The sequence below is a fragment of the Tupaia chinensis genome, unplaced genomic scaffold (assembly GCF_000334495.1).
Source record: "Tupaia chinensis unplaced genomic scaffold, TupChi_1.0 Scaffold000222_1, whole genome shotgun sequence".
Classification (NCBI taxonomy): Eukaryota; Metazoa; Chordata; class Mammalia; order Scandentia; family Tupaiidae; genus Tupaia; species Tupaia belangeri.
In genome coordinates this window covers 3,391,811-3,414,156 of record NW_006159697.1, presented here as the reverse complement: position 1 = coordinate 3,414,156, position 22,346 = coordinate 3,391,811, and the positions used below count along the sequence as shown (strand labels likewise).

The 22,346-nt window shown below is 44.3% G+C and overlaps 1 long non-coding RNA gene across 1 annotated transcript in view; it reads right to left on the bottom strand.

The window, feature by feature from the left end:
* Positions 1–22,346, bottom strand: part of LOC106734801 (uncharacterized) — a 173,462-nt gene that overhangs the window by 55,259 nt on the left and 95,857 nt on the right. The window contains exon 2 of the long non-coding RNA XR_001370350.1: positions 17,251–17,428. This is a non-coding gene — a long non-coding RNA (uncharacterized LOC106734801). The remainder of the gene's footprint in view (positions 1–17,250; positions 17,429–22,346) is intronic.

Below are 22,346 nucleotides of genomic sequence, written 5' to 3'. Positions count from 1 at the left end.
AAGAAAGAAAGAAAGAAAGAAAGAAAGAAAGAAAGAAAGAAAGAAAGAAAGAAAGAAAGAAAGAAAGAAAGAAAGAAAAAGAAAAAAGGGAAAGAAAGAGAGAGAAAGAAAAAAGAGAAAGAAAGAGAGAGAGAGAAAGAAAAAAGGGAAAGAAAGAAAGACAGAAAGAAGAAAGAGAAAGAAAGAGAGAGAGAGAGAAAGAGAGAAAATAAAGAGAATTCTGAAGAATTCTCTGAACAACAGCAGCAGCCTCTAGAGGGTTGGAAAGCCCCCAAAACTGCAGAGGTCGATGTCCCAAACCTCTAGGTCCTCACTGGGTCACTGTCACCAGACAAACAGTGAGTGTCTAGCCTTTACAAGAACGGAAGCTCACTAAGCTGCCAGGAATCCTCCTCTTCCCATCCCTGGCAATTTGCACCCCGGTGGTCCCTGGAGATTCGCAACGCCATGGCAAAGATTACCACTTGGCCTTTTCCATGCACACACCAGTGTCTAGAAGCAAAACACATTTCCTAAAGCTTCCCATAATGATGGCTCTCAGAAGGGCCGGAGTGAGCCCTTGGCTGTTGAGATGACCTTTCTCTGTGTCACTTGGCACCGCTCATGCTTAAAGGGTCTGCTGGGCATTTTGGGTCCAGGGAACCAAGAAGCTATTGCCATGGGGAAGAGTAGGGCAAACCGGCGTGATTTCAGACCGAGAATGCCAACCACAGAGGTGCCACTGCTTTCTATGTGTGTGTAGAGCAGGTATATTTGCAGAACAGAGAAGGCAAATGTCTTCTAAATCATCCACGTAGACCGAGCACTGAGAGCTAGGCGTGGAAAAGGTGAGCTAGTTAGCTCGGGAGATGGGCGGTAACAGCGTGGGTGCAGAAATGGCAGAGGATTCATGTCCAGGCACGGATGGATGTATGGATGGAGATGGGGCAGATGGTTACATAGACAGATCCATGATGGCTGGTCTGCTGGTGAGTGGATGGATGAACAGATAGCAGGGTATAACACAGACTAAGAAATGGGGCCAGCAGGTGGCATGGTGCTGCACCCAGCCCGGCCACAAGGTAGTCACCATCTCTCTCACACAGACAGGTCAGGCCCCAGGTCCACCGACATCCGTTACTGACTTGAAAGCTCATGAAAAGTGAAATGCACTCCTTGGAAGAAGGGACAGGGTCCCTGACTGTGCACAGCTCAAAACTGTCAGCGACGGTGCACGGTGTCCCGAGTCACAATGTGGCATGCAGTCTCCATGCCAACACTCTCATTAGACACTTTGCACCAACAACTGTACACCTACAAGAAAAAGCCCAGGGCCAGCCCTGTGGCCTGGCAGTTAAGGGAACTGGATCCCACACGGCCAACCGAGCTGTTCAAATCCTTCCCTGGGTGGTTTGGAAAACACACTGGATGGGACCGGTAGATGGTGTAATGGCTATGTCGCTGGGCTCTCATGTAGTCAACTGCAGTTTGAGTCCTGGACCTGGTGGCTTAAAAATCACACCAGGTATATGTGCATGGCATGTATGCCTAAGATCCTGAGAGGAGAATGGAGGAGAAGGGATTGCAGCGTGGCCATCCCCCTGGGGGGGATGGGTGTGATTTCTCGCTTTCTGTCTTTCTGTCTTTCTGGTGAGCGCACGTGCCCATGCCCTATAGCAAAAAATCTCTCTCTCAAGAAAGAAAGAAAGAAGGAGAATGAAGGAGAAAGGAAGAAAAGAGAGAAAGGAAGAAAAGAAAGAAAAGAAAAGAAAAGAAAAGAAAAGAAAAGAAAAGAAAAGAAAAGAAAAGAAAAGAAAAGAAAAGAAAAGAAAAGAAAAGAAAAGAAAAGAAAAGAAAAGAAAGAAAGAAAGAAAGAAAGAAAGAAAGAAAGAAAGAAAGAAAGAAAGAAAGAAAGAAAAGAAAGAAATAGAAAAAGAGAAAGAAAGAGAAAAGAAAGAAGAAGGAAGGAAGGGAGGGAGGGAGGGGAGAGAGAGAGAGAGAGGGAGAGAGAGAGAGAGAACAAAAACCCACTGGACACATGTGTATGCACGTCCAAAGTCTTAATGGGATGAAGAGTTGGAAGGAAAGGGATTGTGACTTGACCACGCCCCATTTTGGAGGGGAGAACAGTTTCTTCCTGTCTCTCTGCCATCTGGCAAATTTAGAAAAAGTCCAGGTGCCAGGCAGTGGCGCACTGGTGACACAACTGGAGCCATGTGGGAACGGTCGTAGGTTCATATCCCAGGGCCTCTGTGAGTCCCCAAGCAGAGACTCAGGGTGGTCACAATGTTAAGAGTCTTTAGAGGATGTCTGTCTCTCTCTTTCTACCTCTCCCCTTATCTCTCTGAAGGAAGAAATAAAGAAATAAACTTGAATAAAAAGAAAAAATGTCCAGAAACAGTAAATGAGAACCATTCAATGGTGCTAGAGATGACCTCTGAGATCTTTTTGACACATGCCCGAATGTTTATATTTGCTTTTTTCCCTTTTGATTTATTTTATTTTATCATCCAAGAAAGCATGTAGTACTTCCAAAAGGGAATGAAGTAATGGCATGGTAGTTAAAGTGCTGGGTGCCCAGATGGCCAGCTGGTTTGAGTCTCCGACCTGGTCACTTAAAAATTACACTGGTGGGGGGCAGGTGGTGTGAGGGTTAAGGTACTGGGCTCTCACATGGCTGACCATGGTTCTAGTCCTGCACCTGGCAGCTTGCTTTCTCACTTTCCACTCTCTCTCTCTGTCTGTCTCTCCCACATAAGCATACATGTCTTGTAACAAATTAAAAAATGATAATAATGATTTTTAAAAAAAATCATGCTGGGTTGGGACCAGCAGATAATGTAATGTTTATGTCGCTGGTCGGTAGCTGAACATGGTTTGAGTCCCAGACCTAGTAGCTTAAAATTGAAATGAGGCATGTGTGCATGTGTGCTCAAAATCCTGAGAGGAGGGAACCAGCAGTTAGCGTAATGGCTATGTCGCTGGACTCCCACGTAGTCGACCGCGGTTCGTGTCCTGGACCTGGTGGCTTAAATCTCACGCCGGGCGCGTGTGCGTGCGTGCCCAAGATCCCGAGAGGAGAATGGAGGAGAAGGGATTGCGGCGTGACCATCCCCCCGGGGGGCGATTTCTTGCTTTCTGTCTCTATGTCTCTCTCTGTCTGTCTGGCGAGCACACGCGCCCTACAGTGAAAATCTCTCAAAAAAAAAAAAAATCCTGAGAGGAGAATGGAGAAGGAATTGTAGCATGACCATCTCCTGGGGGTGATTTCTCACTTTCCCTCTCACTGTCTCTCTCTCTCTCTGTCTCTCTAATAAGTGTACTCGCCCTATGACAAAAACTAAAAGAAAAAGCAATGTATATACTTTTATACCAGCAACAAATAATTAGAAAATATCACTCAACAGGCTTTGTATTAAAATACATATGCAAAAAAAATGTTTAAAGTAGTTAAAATATACCTATCCTAAGACATGAAAGCCCCTTGGGACCAGGAGTTAGCATAATGGCTATGTCACTGAACTAACTCCCATGTAGTCGAACATGGTTCAAGTCTCGGACCCGGTGATTTAAAACTCATGCAGGGCGCGCGTGCGTGTGTGCCCAAAATCCCGAGAGGAAAATGCAGGAGAAGGGATTGAGGCATGGCCATCCCCCCTGGGGGATGATTTCTCACTTCCTGTCTCTCTGTCTCTCTCTGGAGAGCACACGTGCCCTATAGCAAAAACCTCTCCAAAAAAATAAATAAAAATAAAGACATGAAAGCCCCTTTTGGAGGGAAATGACTTTATGAAGAACATAAAGGAAGATGTAACAAAATAGAGATATTTTGTTCCCTAAGGGGAAGATTCCATCTCTTTCAAGATGTTGATTATCCTCGAATTAAGCTATAAATTCAATCAAAACACCTACCCAATCCCCATAGTCTATTGCTAAACTGAGCAAGCTGGTTCTTACATTGTATGAAAAGTAAATGGCCTAGAATTGCTCATAGTATTTGGAAGGGGAATAATGAAGATGGGGAAATCTCCTGTGAAATAGCAAGACATTAAGAAGTTTATATACCAGTTAAAATAGTACAACGGTGGGTAGACAAACTGACTGAAGGTGCAGAGTGACGAAAAAGAAAATGAAGGTATAGAAGGAGATGGATATTATGGCCAAAATTCATTCCAAAAGGGTGGAAGAAGGCCAAGCATGATGGTCAACAAATAATCTGGAGCAGTGATATGGAGAGAGAGAGAGAGAGAGAGAGAGAGAGAAACACACCCTTCCATCACACTACCAAAACAAAATCCAAAAAACTGTTGGATTAAATATCTAAATTTAGGGAGACCAGCAGATGGCATAATGGTTACACTGCTGGACTTCCACATGGCCATGGCCAACCACGGATTGAGTCCTAGACCCAGAGGCTTGACATTGGTTTGAGTCCCAGACCTAGTGGCTTGAGCTCATGTGTGTGTGCTCAAAATCCTAAGAGGAGAAGGTATTGCAGCATGGCCATCCCCCTGGGAGATGTTTTCTCTCTTTCTGTCTCTCTGTCTTTCTCTGTATCTCTGGCAAAAGCACACATCCTATAGCAAAAATTTTTCTAAAATTAATATCTAAATTGAGGGCCAGTAGCTGGCGTGGTGATTAAGGTGTTGAATTCCCACCTGGCTGACCACGGTTCAAGTCCCAGACCTGGCATCTTGAAAATCATGCCAGGCACATGTGCCTGGGCACCTAAAATCTTGAGAAGAAAATGAAGAAGAAAGGATTGTAGTGTGGCCATCCCCTTGGAGGGTGAATTCTTACTTTCTCTTTCTTTGTCTCTCTCCAGTGAGCATACATGACCTGTGATCGAAACAAAACAAAACAAAATAAAAATCTAAGTTTAACAAGAAAGTATTCAAAAAGTTAAAAGAAAGTCTATTAAAAATTATTTTATGACACTGGACTAAGAAAATCTTTCCAAACACACTAAATACATAAATGTTAAAGGAAAATATCTGCACACCAAGTTGCTTGAAAATGATGTTTCTTGGGAACCAGCAGTTAGCGTAATGGCTATGTCGCTGGATTCCCACGTAGTCGACCGCGGTTCGTGTCCCGGACCCGGTGGCTTAAAACTCACGCCGGGCGCGTGTGCGTGTGTGCCCAAGATCCTGAGAAGAGAATGGAGGAGAAGGGATTGCGGCGTGACCATCCCCCCTGGGGGGTGATTTCTCGCTTTCTGTCTCTATGTCTCTCTCTGTCTGTCTGGCGAGCGCACGCGCCCTACAGTGAAAATCTCTCTCTCTCAAAAAAAAAAAATGATGTTTCTTTGGGGCCGGCAGGGGGCGTGATGGTTAAAGACAATGGATTTCCACATGGCCAATCATGGTTTGAGTCCCAGACCTGGCAGTGTGCTTTCTGATTTTTCCCTTCTCTCTCTCTCTCTCTCTGTTTCTGTCTGGTCACATTAAACAATAATAATAATAACAAATGGAATGAAATAAATAAATAATTCTTAAAAAAAACACAAAAAGAAACTGATGTTCCTTTTTAACAGAAGATATGGCAAATCACACCCCAACTAAGCCCTAGACTAAGAGCAATCTGCAGGGGATCAAACCCCCAAGAGGGATTCACTCTCTGTCCAGCGAAGAAGTCTTCCAAGACAGTAACAGAAGAGAACGCTTAAGAACCAAACAATCAAATCATCTAAAAAGGTGATTTCTAAGCAAGGCCATGGAGCAGCTCAGAGCATTATGGAAATCGGTGTACACCTTAGGAGACAAGAAGCCTCAAACAGTAGGGGCCTGCTGTTTTATCCCAGTGAGGTGGGTTTTTAAAAATCACCAGATGAGCTGGGCATGCTTGCAAGGCTGTTGAAAGTGGAATTTGTCACACCTGGATAATTCATCTGTGAAACTGTTCCACCATTGTGAAATTCCTACTAGAGTTAAAAACGTCCCTCCTCCTGGCTTTACGGCACAGTATCCTCACACACAGACGTCTCTGCATGCACGCTCCAGGAAACAAAGCCTCGTGCATGACTGAGGAGATGCGAGGCACCATTTACAATTCAAAGAATCAAATCATGGGGGCCAGCACGCGGCATGGTGGGTAAGGCGCTGGACTCCCACATGGCTGACGGCGGTTCGAGTCCTGGACTGGAGGCTTGTTTTCTCACTTTCCCCCTCTCTCTCTCACTCTGTCCCTCTCTGGTCAAAGTAAAGATCAGTTCATTCATTCATTCATTAAATGAAATTCAATAAAATGATTCTTTAAAAACTAAAAGAAATAATTTATTATTATTTTTTTTTCTTTTAGAGAGAGGTTTTTGCTATAGGGCACACGTACTTGACAGAGAGACAGAGAGAGACAGAGGCACAGAAAGTGGGAAATCACCCCCCGGGGGCATGGCAATGCTGCAATTCCTTCTCCTCCATTCTCCTCTTGGGATCTTGGACATGTATGCACACGCACCCAGTGTGATTTTCAAAACAGTGTGCTTGGACATGTATGCACACGCACCCAGTGTGATTATCAAACCAGTGGGTCTGAGACTCGAATCATGGTCAGCTATGGGGAAATCCAATCCTTTAACCATTACACCCCTTGCTGGTCCCCCCAATTAAAAAAAATAAATTAATAATAGTAATAAGGACCAGCAGATGATGTAATAGTTATGTCACTAGACTCCCACATAGTGCAGTCCCAGACCCCGTGGCTTAAAATTCACCCCAGGCCCATCTGCCTGCGTGCCCAAAATCCTGAGAAGAGACTGGAGGAGAAGGGATTGTGGCATGGCCATTCCTCCAGCGGGGTGATTTTTTTACTTTCTGTCTCTGTGTCGCTCTGGTGAGTTCACATGCCCTAAAGCAAAATAGCTCTTAAAAAATAATAAATAAATAAGCCACCCAAATGCCAGGGTATATTTATTCATTGTGGTGTAACTGTTAGGAAAATTTTAAAAATGAGGGTCAGGTCTCATGACCTAATGGTTAAGGGAGCGGGATTTGTATGCCGACTGGGCAGTTCGAGTCCCAGCCCTGGTGGCTTGAGGAGCATGCTGGGCAAGAGTGTGTACATGCCCATAGTCTGGGGTGGAGAAAGGAGAAGGGGTGATGGGATTGTACATGCCCATAGTCTGGGGTGGAGAAAGGAGAAGGGGTGATGGGATTGCAGCACGACCGTATCCTGTTGGGGATGTGTTTTCTCCTCTTTGGCCTCTCTCTGTCACTCTCTGAAGAGCTCACAGGCACTGTGACAATTAAAAACAGGAATAAATAAGTGTGTGAGATCTACATGTATGAACCTGGGTACATTTCAAAACACTTGCATGAGGAGGAGAAAGCCTGGGGCATAAGGGGATGGTTTAATATGATTTCTGCAGCTTTTAGAAAGGAATGATTTAGGACCAGCAGTTAGTGTAATGGCTATGTCGCTGGACTCCCATGTAGTCAACTACGGTTCGAGTCCCGGACCCGATGGTTTAAACTCACGCTGGGTGTGTGTGCGTGCATACCCAAGATCCCGAGAGGAGAATGGAGGAGAAGGGATTGCGGTGTGGCCATCCCCTCTGGGGGGGGCGATTTCTCGCTTTCTGTCTCTCTGTCTCTCTCTGTCTTTCCAGCAAGCACACGTGCCCTATAGCAAAAACCTCTCCAAAAAAAAAAAAAAGGAAGAAAGAAAGAAAAGGAATGATTTATATTATTTAACTTATTATATTTTTGGGTTGTCTGGAAAGTCATAAAGCATTCTTACATAGAAAAACATTGAAAACCATGTCAGGACTTTCCTGACAACCTAATATTATTTTTTTAGTTTGCTAGAGGGTCGATGTGCTCACCAGAGTGAGACAGAGAGAGCAACAGAGAGGAAAGTGAGGTCTGGGGACTCGAACTAGAGTCAGCCATGTGGGAGGCCAGCATCTTAACCTCTACACCACCTGCTGGCCCCTCTGCAGTATTTTCTTTAAAAGGTATATTATAAATGTTTTTTAGAGATGTACGCATGCCCCATGGAAACATGAATAGCAAATACCCAAAGCCTTGAAGACAGCAGGTATTTCTAGGGAGGGTGAAAGTAGGTGTATGTGGTTTCAACTATAGCATTATACTTTTATTTCTTGGAAAAAAAAAAAAACAAAAACAAGCTTCAGCTACTATGGCAACATGTTACCATTTCTTAAACATGAGTGTGGGGTTGACGGTTGATGGACGGTCTTCACACTGTTCTCTCTATTATTTTCATTCTGAAATACATCACTATCATTTTTTCTTTTGCTGTTTAAGGAGCTGATTTGACATGGTTTAGTAAGATATATTGATGGTAGAGCTAATTCACCATCGGGAGGGAAGCTGTTGCCCCTTTCCCCAGCTTAGCCTTCTTTTCATTTTCATTAAAGACACACTATCTGAGCCATCAGGGTCTCACACAGAAGCGACTTCCCGTCTAATGCAGGTTAAGGAACAATAATGTCCAAAGTTCCACCCCCTGGCGAAGAGAGGAACAAAAGCCCTGTTTTAGCTTTCTCCCCAAAAGATGTTTCCTGAGTTAGATTACCTGGGAGAACAAAGTGGAGAAAATTCCAACCTCGAAAGGTCAAGGAATAATAAAACCATCTCATTATGCCTTTACTAAAACGTGTAAACGTCCATCGCCTAACCCGCACCGAGAGCCACTGTTTGCAAATACACGCTCTGTGGTTTTCATTTCCCTTTTCTTTTCTCCATGACATTTTCATGCTATTTGGAGAGAAAAATACAAAAGCACGACAAAGAAACTATCCATTTGCCAAAAAGAAAGAGGGGTCGGCAGCATCTTAGGGAGAGAAAACCCTTCCAGAGTGTACTCCTTGCAAGGTTCGTTCAGCGACTATGGGGTTTCAGGACTTAACGACTCCGGGTGACCTTCTTAACGCGGTTTTTATGTTTTGATAGTCATTTCATTCAAAATGTGCTAAGTTGTGGTAAGAACTCTGTCTGGGGCAGCATTGTTTAGCCAGACGGGTTCTAGATGGCACGAGGTGGAATCTTGAGGGGATATCTGACTATTGAAAACACCCTCTTGCATCCAACACCCCAGGCACGGTTCAGCTGTATGGGTCATGATTTGTCAAAGGAACATTGAAAAGTCTACTGTTCATCAACCCCATCCTGTAGGAAGGAAATACAGAGCATGATTTATAGCAGGCATTGAAAAAAGGCAAGTTTTGGTGTTTTGTTCTTTTTTTTTTTCTAACTAAGCCAAAGGTCAAACGGAAATGAGTCAAGAATGAAGTGTCCTTCTACCTAATTCTCCTTGCAGACCATCGTCTGCAGGTGTTTCATCCTAGGGCCAAAGTGGTTGGCCTGCAGTGACACGGACACGCATGTTGGCAGACCACAAACAGGTATGTGTTGACACCAGCTATGCGGCTAGAGGAGGGCTGAGAAAATGGGGACATTTTTCAGAGTATCAACCCCATAGGATGGAGGAGGGACACCCCATACTGGATGGATGAGGAATGTACAAAGTTCTGGTGATGCCAAGACAGGCTTTCTTTTTTAAAGAATTATTTTAGGGACTCCCATGTAGTTGACCATGATTCAAGTCCCAGACCTAGTGGCTTAAACTCATGCTGGGCGCGTGTGCGTGCGTGCCCAAGATTCCGAGAGGAGAATGGAGTAGAAGGGATTGCGGTGTGGCCATCCCCCTTGGGAGGTGATTTCTTGCTTTCTGTCTCTGTCTTTGGCGAGGACACGCTTTCTATAGCATAAACCTCTCAAATCCCCCCCCAAGTCTTATTAACTTAATTTAATTTATTATTATTATTATTTTAAAGTTTTCTATAGGGTATGCATGCTCACCAGATAGAAACAGAGAGAGGAAAAGTGAGAAAGCAAGCCACCAGGTCTGAGACTTGAACCTCAGTCAGTCATGTGGGAGTCCGGTGCCTTAACCACCATGCCAAGCTGTAACAACATGAAGGACTTAAGATCCATGATGCACACAATGGAGCAAGGGTTAAGGCAACTGGAACTGACAAGGTCGGCTGCCTGGTTCAAGACCCAGACGTGCTGGCTTGAAAAACAAGCGAGGCATGCTGGCATAAGTGCCTACAACCCTGAAAGGAAGCAGAGACAGAGAAAGGATTGCAGAGACCACGCCCCATGGGGAGTACTTTCTCACTCTCTTCTGCCTCTCTCTTTGTCTCTCTCCAGCGAGCACACATGCCCCTTAGCAGACAAGGAAAAAAAAAAAAAAAGATTGACTTCTAAGGCCATGAGTTTGGGCCAGCAGGGAATGTGATGGTTAAGGGTGCTGGACTCCCTCATGGCTGACCATGGTTTGAGTCTTGGACCTGGCAGCTTGCTTTCTCACTTTCCATCTCTCTCTCTCTTTCATTCTGTCCATCTCTGGTCAAATTAAAATAAATAAGTAAATAAATAAAGTTAAGTAGAATAATTCTTTAAAAAATTAAAAAGGTCATGGGTCACAACATCTCTGCCACATTTGTCAAAAAATAGGCATTTTAAGGAAAATCGTAGGGTGATTTATACCTTCTTCTTTTCAAGTTGATGTGATCCCGAAGCACATAGTTTAAAAACTGTCACATGTATTAACTCAGCCAACAGAGTTCTTCTTTCTCTTTTTCACACTTTAAAAAATGGGTAAGGGTGTGGAACACGTACCACTCATAGAGTCTTCCTGGAAGCCCCTCAAGATTGGGAGATGCATGTCAATGGAGTGAGAGTCCCCAAAACCACAATGAGATGTTTAAAACATTTATCTTTGGAGGCCATCAGGTATGATAGGAGAGGTGTCAAAGAGAGAATCTGTTTAACAATAGGAGTGAAGTCAAAATAGTGAGGGTAGGGGCTAGCAGATGGCATGGTGGTCAAGGGTGCTACACACAGACAATAAATACAATTAAATCAAATACTTCTTTTAAAAAAAATTCACACTGGGTGCGTTTGCATGAGTGTCCAAAATCTCAAGAGGAGAATGCAGGAGAAGGGACTGTGGCATGGCCATCCTCCCTGGGGAGTGATTTCTTACTCTGTCTCTCTGTCTCTCTGGTGAGCACATGTGCCCTATAGCAAAAATCTCTCCTGAAAAACAAGATGGAAAAAAACGTGAGGTCTGAGAGACAGGCTGTGGTCACAGATAATGATGACATAAAAAAATCTTGAAAGTGCTTCACAGAACACTACTCTATTCAGTTTTAAAATCTGTCCAAAATCCATGCTTCCGATATAAAGCCATTGATTCAGAAAATTCAGAGTAACTCCAAAGAGCAATTATCCTGGAAGACATGAGCACGTTAAGGAGGTAGACTTCAAACGAGGTGAGTTTTCCCTTCGGAGAATTTCCTTCCATCGCGTTTGTTTATTTTTCTGCACACTTTCTAACTTTCTGCACCTTTTTTTCTTGTTTGACCCAGGCGCTTAATGAGTAGATTAATGGTAGAGTTCCCTCTGAGGGAAAACGGAAATAGAGGAGGAGGAGAAATCATGGAACACAACACACCTCCGTCAATTGCCCATCCCTCCTTACACTCACGTATTTACTTCTTCCGTAAACGAGAGAAAGAGACACCACAGCAGGGACCTCACACCACGATGCAGCCCCAGCCTTCGCCCGGGATCACGCAAATGCATGTGTGTGCCTGGCATGTACAGAGAGACACCCCCTGACAGTACCTGGGACCTTCCCATGCGGCCTCAGCCCCAGAACACGACGTTGCCCCTGCACCTCCATGGCTGGTCTCCTCTTTAATTTTCTTCTTAGTTTTTTTAGAGCCTTTTACAAAAATTTACTTTTTTCGGAATTTGACCAGAGAGGAACAGAGAGAGAGAGAGAGAGAGAGGGAAAGTGAGAAAGCAAGCCACCAGATCCGGGACTAGAACTGTGGTCGGCCATGTGGGAGTCCAGTATCCTTAACCACTACACCATCTGCCAGTCCTTTTTTATTATATTTTAATACCAGAGGGCGTGTAATGTGTGTACGAGAGAAAGAGAGAGAGAGAGAGAGAGAGAGAGAGAGAGCTCGAGAGAGAACTCTCTCAGGGGGGCCCGATCACACCACAATCCTTTGACCTCCATTTCTCCATCCCATTGGGATCTGATCGTGTATACATACCTGGAATATTTTTCTTTTTTTTTTTAAGAATTAGTTATTTAATTTTATTTAGCATCATCACCATTATCATTGTTATTATTAAAGAGATTTTTGCTGTAGGGTGTGTGTGCTTGCCAGAGAGACACAGAGAGAGAAAGTGAGACATCACCCTGGGCAGGGGAAGTGGCCATGCTGCAATCCCTTCTCATCCATTGTCCTCTAAGGATTTCGGGTTTACACGCACATGCGCCTGACATGAGTTTTAACCCATCAGGTCTGGGACTCGAACTGCGGTCAGCTGCATGGGAGTCCAGCAACGTAACCATGATGTCATCTGCTGGTCCCTTATTACTATTTTAAATTTTACAGAGCTCATGCAGAGAGACAAACAGAGAGGGAACCAGAGAGGGGGAAAGTAAGAAAGCAAGCCACCAGGTCTGGGACTCAAACCACGCTTGGCCACATGGGAGCCCAGCACCCTAACCACCATGCCACCTGCTGGTCCCAGCCTGGACTAGTTTTCAACCTGAGACTCACACTTCAGTGTGCCAGCCGGGACTCAGTTTCCTCTGGACTGCGTCTAACCAGTGCGCTGTGGGGCCAACCCTGTTTTTTTTCCCAGTCCCTGTGGGCCATGACTAAAGAGCCACCTGGATCTACATTCCTCATAGAGAGGTAAAAGACAATCGTGGCCCAAGGTTGCAGATGCTCTCAGGGGCTAAAGGTAGTTTTCAGCTGAGCGAACATATGCAGAATTCCAGTTATTGGTACCAGGGACCAGCAGTTGGTGTAATGGCTATGTCACTGGACTCTCACGTAGTCGACTGCAGTTCCAGTCCTGGACCCGGTGGCTTAGAACTCACGCCGGGCGCGTGCGCGTGCGTGCCCAAGATCCCGAGAGGAGAATGGAGGAGAAGGGATTGCTGCGTGACCATCCCCCATGGGGGGTAATTTCTTGCTTTCTGTCTCTCTATCTCTCTCTGTCGCTCTGGTGAGCACACAGGCCCTACAGCAAAAATCTCTCTAAAAAAATGTAAAAAAAAAGTTATTGGTACCAATGTGAACTCACCTGAAAGAGACAGACAGAAGGAAAGTGAAAAAAATCACCCCTGGGGGGATGGCTGTGCTGCAATCCCTTCTCCTCCATTCTCCTCTTGGGATTTAGGGCATTACGCCCAGCATAATTTTCAAGCTGCTGAGTCCAGAGCTCAAACCATGGTTGACCATGTGGAATCCAGTGCCTTAACCACTATGCCACCTGCTGGCCCCCAAATGCCTCCTTTGATGCTGTCCACTTTAGCGATGGGAAACTGCCTTAGAATCTTCCAGAAACAGGTCCCATGCAGTCTGGCCATGATATGATTCCTGCCAAGCACAAATTGTCTGTGTAATTTCTCTTGGCCTCTCAACTATTGTCAGGAAGAAAAAGAAAGAAAGAAAGAAAGAAAGAAAGAAAGAAAGAAAGAAAGAAAAGATTTATTAGTTAATACTTGGGAATAAAAGTCATTATTTTTGGCAGATGTCATGAAAAATTTAATTGGCTCGTTTTTGATAACCTCTGACCAGAGGCTAATTCATTCGCTTGTCAGGGATTATAGTCAGACAATAATTTATTCTGGAAAGTTTAGACATAAAATGAACTGCTTGAAAACCATGCTATACTCTACATGGTAGAGTTTTTTCTTCCTATAGGCAGGTTGGTTACTGACAATTTGTTTTCCTTTTTCTTTTTTTTTTTTTTAAGAATTATTTTGTATGTAACTTTCTTTCCTAGTAATTTGTAAAATTTGGCCCCCCCACACACACATACACAGAGAGAGAGAGAGAGAGAGAGAGCGTGCAAGCTGCCAGGTCCAGGACTCAAACTGCCATCAGCCTTGTGGGGATCCAGAGTCCTTAACCATCAAGCCACCTGCCAGCCCCCTCTTTTTTTTTTTTTTTAAGAATTATTTCTTTTATTTTGTTTATCATAATTGCTATTATTATTTTTTGAGAGGTTTTTGCTACAGGGCGCATGAGTTCACCAGACAGACAGAGAGAGACAGAGAGACAGAAAGCAAAAACTCACCCCCCAGGGGGGATGGCCACGCCACAATCCCTTGTCCTCCATTCTCCTCTCGGGATCTTGGGCACGCACGCACACGTGCCCGGCGTGAGTTTTAAGCACGCACGCACACGTGCCTGGCGTGAGTTTTAAGCCACCGGGGTCCTGGACGCGAACCGCGGTTGACTACGTGGGAGTCCAGTGACATAGCCATTATGCCAATTGCTGGTCCCATAATTGTTATTTTTAATTTGAACAGAGCAAGACAGAGAGAGAGTGCAACAGAAAGCAAAAAAGCAAGCCGTCAAGTCCAGGACTTGAACCATGGTCAGCCATATAGGAGCCCAGTGCCTTTAACCATCATGCCACCTGCCAGCCCCATGGTTACTGATAAGGTATATTCCCATAAAAAAAAGTTCCAAATTATCCAGGTTCAACAGTACAGAAATTTGGTAGTGAAATTGACGTTTCCTTGTGCGAACCGGAGAGAGGGTGGCTTAAGCAGTAATATGATACCTCACATTTCCAAAGTCACCATTCCATAGATGTTGATGACCATTCATTGACTCATCCATTTATCCTTTCAAGAGATGTTACTGAACCCTCACTGCACGTGAGCCTGTGTATTAGCATAGAGCGCAGTTGTCATTCGAACTGCATGGACACATGAAATCACACAGACCTGAAGTGGACTGCGTAGATGCAATTATATCAAACACCAGCAATACATTAACGTTTATTTATTGTGCCTCACTAGAAAAATCTTCAGGAGTTGTTCTAAGGTCTTTACAACACTAGTAAGTATTATTATTCCCATTCTTTTTTTTTTTTTTTGAGGCTTTTGCTGTAGGGCACATGTGCTCACCAGAGAGAGACAGAGAAACAGAAAGCAAGCAATCACCCCCCAGGGGGAATGGCCACACCACAATCCCTTCTCCTCCATTCTCCTCTCGGGATGTTGGGCATGCACGCACACATGCCTGATGTGAATTTTAAGCCATCGGGTCCAGGACTTGAACCACGGTCGACTACATGGGTGTCCAGCTACATAACCATTACGCCATCCACAGATCCCTGTCTTGTGACTTTCTTAAGAATGTGACCTGGGGGGGCAGTAGCTGACACAGTGGTTATATCACTGGACTCCCACATGACCAACCATGGTTTGGGTCCTGGACCAGGTGACTTCAAACTCATGCATGCATGCACACGTGTGTGCGTGTGCATGTACGAACCCAAGATCATCCCAGGAGAAGAATGGAAGAGAAGGGATTGTGGCATGGCCATCCTCCCTGGGAGTTGATTTCTCACTTTCCCTCTCACTGTCTGTTTCTCTCTCTCTCTCTCTCCCTGGTGAATGCATATACTCTAAGGCAAAAACCTTAAAAAAAAAAAAAGAAAAGAAAAAGAAAAACAGACCGTGCACCTGAATCATGAATAGCTCGAGACGCTGGACTCCGTGGCCCCTCATTTTCTGAGCATTCTTTACAGCCACAATATGCTCCCCCTTTCCCTTCCGGCCAGGATAGCAAGGTGTCAGTTTCCACACGGGGCAGACACGCCCTCCACGCTTGCATAAGGCATTACGGGACACAGAAACGGGTTAGGATCGGCTGAAGATAACGGGGACAGTATTCCCAACTGGACCGGTGAGAAACGTACTCATGTTGGAATCGTCACTTTGTAAGCGAGGTGACATATGTGACTGAATGGATAAAAGAAATGGGAATAAAAAAATATTAACATATTTTTAAAAAGACGAAGTAAAATGAATCCAGTGACTGTGAGGTCAACCTGCTCCCCTCCTCGGAATCCCACCCATTGGAGCTACCCAAGACTCCTTGCCTCTTCCTGCCCCAGCCATGAATTTTGACTTAAAACCACCCTGTGATCCCTTTGCACACTTATCCCAGCGGTTAAAAAATGATCTGAAAAGCCTCTTTGTTCCTAAGTGACAGCCAATCACAACCACTTAACTTCACTCAATCACAAACATCCCACCTTTTAAACTATGCTACTACGAACGAACTTCAAAATATAACCACCCTAAAGTGAACTTCAGAATATAGCCACTCTAAATTCTGTCCCTGCCTCATATGCCTTTACTTGCATTTTCACCCCTCCCATCCCGAACACAGTTCATTCTTTCTAGCACTTAAATACCACGCCACCACAGAACTACCCCAACTCACTTTAAAACTAATTTACAGACTCACATTAAAATGTACTCAAGGGGGACCAGCAGGTGACATAATAGTTATGTCACTGGACTCCCACGTGGTCAACTGCAATTCGAGTCCCAGACCTGGTGGCTTGAAACTCACTCTGGGCCCATGTGTGTGCATGAGTTTCCCTGAGAGGAGAATGGAGGAGAAAGGATTGTGGTATGGCCATTGCCCATGGGGGATGACTTCTCACTTTCTGTCTCTATGTCTCTCTCTCTGTCTGTGGGGTGAGCAGATACCAAAAAAAAAAAAAAAAAAAAAAAAAACAACAAAAAACAAAAACAAAAAAACCCAACAAACAAAAAAATCTGTCTTAAGGGAAAAAAAATGTTAAAAACAAAGGACTCAATGAAAACACCACTCAATGCAATCGACGAATTTTTTTTTTTTTTTTTTTAACAAGGGCAACTTGTATATTATGGCCCACTCCAGAAATCACTCTACCCCTGGCCCAAATGGAGACATTGGGGGTGCAGTAACCCAGTCAGTGTCCCTTGGGTAGGGGCTGGGGTGATGCTTTAATCCTACAATGCACAGCCCAGAGCTCAGCCCAGGGTCACGCCACCTGCAAATGCTCACACTGCCAGGCCCTAGAAAGCCTGCCCTCTACCCAGGGGAATTTAATATTCATTGGCAAGTCCGTGAGTAATTGCCAGACATCTTTAAATAGCCTTTCTTTTTTTTTTTTTTTTTTTCACTTGTGAATTTAATTGACAAATTGAAGGTCGCAGGAAGAGAAAGGAGAAGTAGGGAGGAGAGGTCTGAAAGCAGGAACACCTGGATGAAGTCGCGGTCTCCCGCAGCCCCGAGTGTCTCCAGACGCTAGTCAGGAGGTCGATTAGCACCTTCTGAGAGCAGCGAGAACCACGATTTGCATGTTCTTTTCCTTCCTGGATTGTGTTTGCGACAGCCGAGTTAATTACCTGGTACAGGCATCTTGACACGCCAGGTGTTGCCGGGCTGAGGACCCAGGTCTGTTCAAGGTTTTGTCAACGGTGCATTGCTGTCTGCCAGGAGGTCAGCTCCTGCACGTGGATGACAGCAGGGACACGTCCACTCTCCAAGGTCCTGTTGTACCTTTTTTTGGTCAGCTGCAGAGACCTGGGAATAAATCAAGCAATAAGTCCATAACAAAACAGATTTGCTTTTCTTTCTTTCCTTTTTTTTTTTTTTTAAGTTTTTTTGCCATAGAGCATGTGCACTTGTCAGAGAGAGAGACAGAGAAAGAAAAAGTGAGAAATCATGGCCCAGGGGGATGGTCATGCCACAATCCTTTCTCTTCCATTCTCCTCCAGAGATTTTGGGCATGCATGTACACATGCCTGGTGTCATTTTCAAGCTGCTGGGTCCAGGACTCGAACCATGGTCATCGGTGTTGGAATCCAACACCTTAACCACCATGTTACCTGCTGGTCCTCAGATTTGCCTTTCTTTGTATCCATTTCCTGAGTTTGCTTTTCTGTTTGTCAGAGTCATTTTTTTAGACCATTCCTGATTGATTATCCACTGGGACTGATTTTGTCCCAAGAGGAGACAGCTGGCCATGTTGGAGGACATCTTTGGTTGTCACAATGGAGGATGGTGAGGGGTTGTACTGACGTTAGCTGAGTAGAGGTCAGGGATGATGCTGAGGGACAGCCCCCCACCCCCAAAATGATCCTGCTGCAAATACCAAGAATGTGAAGGCAGAGATTACAGAAAGAGGACACCAGGAAAAAGAAAAAGGTCAATGAGCGTGGTCTTCCAAGGAACGTCTTCTATGCAATTCTGTTAGACATGCCGAAATCCGCTTTTCATCTCCAAATCCTACTCCTTCATCTGTTGTCATTAAAAATCATGATTTCTGGGGGAAGTTCTAAATGTTGAGTTAGCTTCCATAACCTCCAAGAAAAAGAATCTGAACTGGAATTTAATACCTGCCCATTCTCAACGTAGGATTGTCATTCCTGTACCTGAGGATGGTGTGCGTTCCATACACGTGCATCTAACCTTCCTCAATAGTTCACTAAGACTTTGCAAATGGTTACAGTAAAAACAATGACTGAAGGACCGGCAAGTGGCATGGTGGTTCAGGGTGCGGGACTCTTACATGGTCAACCATGGTTTGAGTCTCGCACCTGGCAGCTTGCTTTCTCACTTTCCCTCTCTCTCTCGCTCTCACTCTTGCTCTAGCCCTCTCTGGTCAAATTAAAAATAAATAATAAGCAAATAAATAAATACAGTTAAGTAAAATAATTATTTAAAAAAGAAAATAACAATGACTGCGTTTGCCATACCGCAGACTCTCGGATGCATCTGACCATAGAATCCCTCAGCAGGACAAACTCTACTTTTTCCAGTTCCATTATAATGATCAAATTACCCTGGCTTGCCCAGGGAGGTCTCAGTTTTAGGGCTGAAAGTCCATCCCAGGTCCTGGTCAACCCACATTTTATGGAAGTGGCTTTCCAAGTAATTTTTTTTTTTTTTTGGTAGGGTAGAGGGATGGAATTCTCATTGGCATGTCTCTCTGAAGGATAACTTGATGATTAGCATTTTCCCATTGGGAAAGTGAATGATTAAACATCTCTTGTCATGAAATAGACCATTCTTTATACACATGGATAAAGGAGAGAAGAAATCCTATCTTTTTTTTATATATATATAAGTTTTCACCCTTGCTGGAGAGACAGAGACAGAGACAGTAAGAGGGAAAGTGAGAAATCGCGCCCCAGGGTGGATGGCCATGCCACAATCCCTTCTCCTCCTTTCTCCTCCTGGGATCTTGGACACGCTCACACATTTTCAAGCCACCTGGTCTGGGACTCGAACTGCAGTCAGCCGTGTGGGAGTCCAGCGACATAACCACTATACCATCTGCTGGCCCCAAGAGATCTCATCTTTAACCATTAAATGTCACTATTCCAGATCGTTGTTTCTAATATATTCTAACGTACTCATTCTGAGATTAAAATGTATTTTTTTTAATCATACTCTACGAAGCTCAAGGGCCATCGGGCATCCCTCAGGGTAAGATTTTCGACAATTTAAAAACCTCTCTTGCATGCTGTCAGTACTGTAATGCCTTTTCCCATCGAATGAATGGTAGGGCACCACATTTCAGTAATAGCCCCGTGAATAACAGAAACCCACCAGGGAGATCCCTGAGAAGTCTGTCATTCTCACATGGACCCCAGAGGGGCTCATTCATTGAAATGTCATCTCATCTCAGTAATACCAAGGGGGCGAACATCTCTGTGTTAGAAACATCTCTTCAATGAGTTTGAATACCATGCACTTATGCACATGACAGAGAAGCTGCCATTGTAGTTTAAAAAAAAAAAAAACCATACACACACACACACAAATTCAGCATAGGTACTTTTCGGAAAATGGAATCAGTTGTATTTCTTAGTCTCTGTTTGCCTCTGCAGTTCTTATTTTATTTTTTTAAAAAAAGAATAATTTTATTTAATTTCATTTATTATTATCACTTTTAATATTTCCAGAGAGAGAGAAGGAAAGTGAGAAAGCAAGCCTCCAGGTCCAGGACTTGAACCATCGTCAACCGTGTGGGAGTCCAGTGTCCTTAACTATCACACCACCTGCTGGCCCCTGCCTCTGCATTCGAAGACAAGAAAAGCTGACGAATGTCAACACACTAACTTGAAAATCATCTCTGTGATATCAAATGTGTTATCCTTCATTCCAAAGTGTATCCACTCCACACATAGACAGAGCACGTGTAAATAAATGTGGGTATATGAGTTCAATTGATATGTGTATAAGAACGTAGAATTTGTACATGTGGGTGTGCGTACACCCAGGTACACACACCTAGACACAAATGCAGATAGATGGGCATTAGTAGAAATATGGATAGACAGATAGATAGATAGCTAGATAGATAGATAGATAGATTTAAAAAATAAAAAGAATTATTAAATTTAATTTAGTTTTCAAAAGATTTTTAAATTGAACCAGAGAGAGAAAACAAGACACAAGCCACCAGGTTTGGGACTTGAACCACCGTGGTAGACCAGGTGGTCGTACCTGGGTGGAGTGAGAGCTCACCTGGGCTCCTGGGCCCTGGCTGAATTCTCCCTGGCCTGGAAGCCTTGTTCCCCTCATGGCTGATACTCAAGATCGCAATGAATAAACATCCTCTCTTTTCCCACATAAGCAGAGAAGGAGGGTCTTCTGTGTGGAATTCATGTAGAAAACTAAACTATGATTCCACTTCATGATAGTCCCATTCTTTTTTTTTTTTCTTTTTTGGAGAGGTTTTTGCTATAGGGTGTGTGCGCTCTCCAGAAAGACAGAGACAGACAGAAAGCGAGAAATCACCCCCCTGGGGGGATGGCCATGTTGTAATCCCTTCTCCTCCATTCTCCTCTCAGGATCTTGGGCATGCACGCACACGTGCCCAGCGTGAGTTTAAGCCACCGGGTTTGGGACTCGAACCACGGTCGACTACATGGGAGTCCAGCAACATAGCCATTACACTAACTGCTGGTCCCGAGTCCCATTCTTTTTTTTTTTAAGAGATTGTTGCACTAGGGAGCGTGAGCATTTGTGAGCATCCTTGTGTTGTGGCAGAGTGGCTATTTGCCTAAGTCCAATAACACAACAGGATCTGTTGTTGCCTTGCATCTGAATTTGAATTCTTAGGGGACTTTGTACAAATAACAGCTTGGGTCCCAGACCTGGTGACTTAACACACGCACACACACACATCAGGCACATGGGTGTATGTGTGTGTGTGTGTGCCCAAAATCCCATGAGGAAAATGGAGGAGAAGCGATTGCAGCATGGCCATGTTCTCTGGGGGATGATTTCTCACTTTCTGACTCTCTGCCTATCTCTGTCTCTCTGGTGAGTGCACATACCCTATAGTAAAACAAAAACAAAAACAAACAAGAAAAACCAACTCTCTTTTTAAACATTTTTAAAATAATTGTTTTATTTAACTTTATTTCTTTATTTATTTTAATTTGACCAGAGAGAGAGAGAGAGAATGAGAAAGCAAGCCAACAGGTCTGGGACTCAAACCGTGGTCAGCCATATGGGAGTCCAGCGCTTTTAACCACCACGCCACCTGCCAGTCCTGCAATAAAAACTCTTTCCTTTTTTTTTTTAGAGAGGTTTTTGCTATAGGACGCGTGTGCTTGCCAGACAGACAGAGAGAGACAGAGAGACAGAAAGCGAGAAATCACCCCCTAGGGGGATGGCCACGCCGCAATCCCTTCTCCTCCATTCTCCTCTCGGGATCTTGGGCACGCACGCACACGCACCCGGTGTGAGTTTTAAGCCACCGGGTCCGGGACACGAACCGCGGTTGACTATGTGGGAGTCCAGCAACATAGCCATGACGCTAACTGCTGGTTCCCCAAAAAACCTCTCTTAAAAAAAGAAGTCTCATCACCTCCCACCTCCCAAAGCCATTACACTGGGGACCATGCTTCTAGAACATTAGAACATGAACCTTTGGGGGACCAACCATGATCCAGATCATAGCACTATCCATGTGCCTATTCTTTCTTCCAATCCAACTCCAAAGGCACCATTTCAAATGACCAAGTTGGCTCTTACCCAGCCCTCTAGAATCAGAATCGAATGTTACACTTGAGAATGAGAAACAACTCCGTCTGTTCCGCTCTTGAGGAAGTTATCCGATTTTGCTTTATATCACACACTTATTTTTCCATCTCTCCATGGAGACCCTCACTGGCTTGACACTCGCAACTCTATTTTATTTATCACTCTTTAGTGCAATATCTTAATTGATACGGACTTTTTTATAATGTACGAGAACACCGGTAAATGAATTAATGATGCCCAGAGTTGGGTGTTATGCCCCGGATTCAGTATGGGGGTAGTATGTGTGCTTGAGTTTGTTCTCTTAACTCATGAGCCGGGGTGGGGGGGGGAGTTCACTACATTTCTTTTTCAACCTTATTCTCAAAAGTTACAGAGGCACGCTATGATTCATCTTGACCTTTTCCAGTCCATGCATATGCATGAGCTCCTTGTCAATATT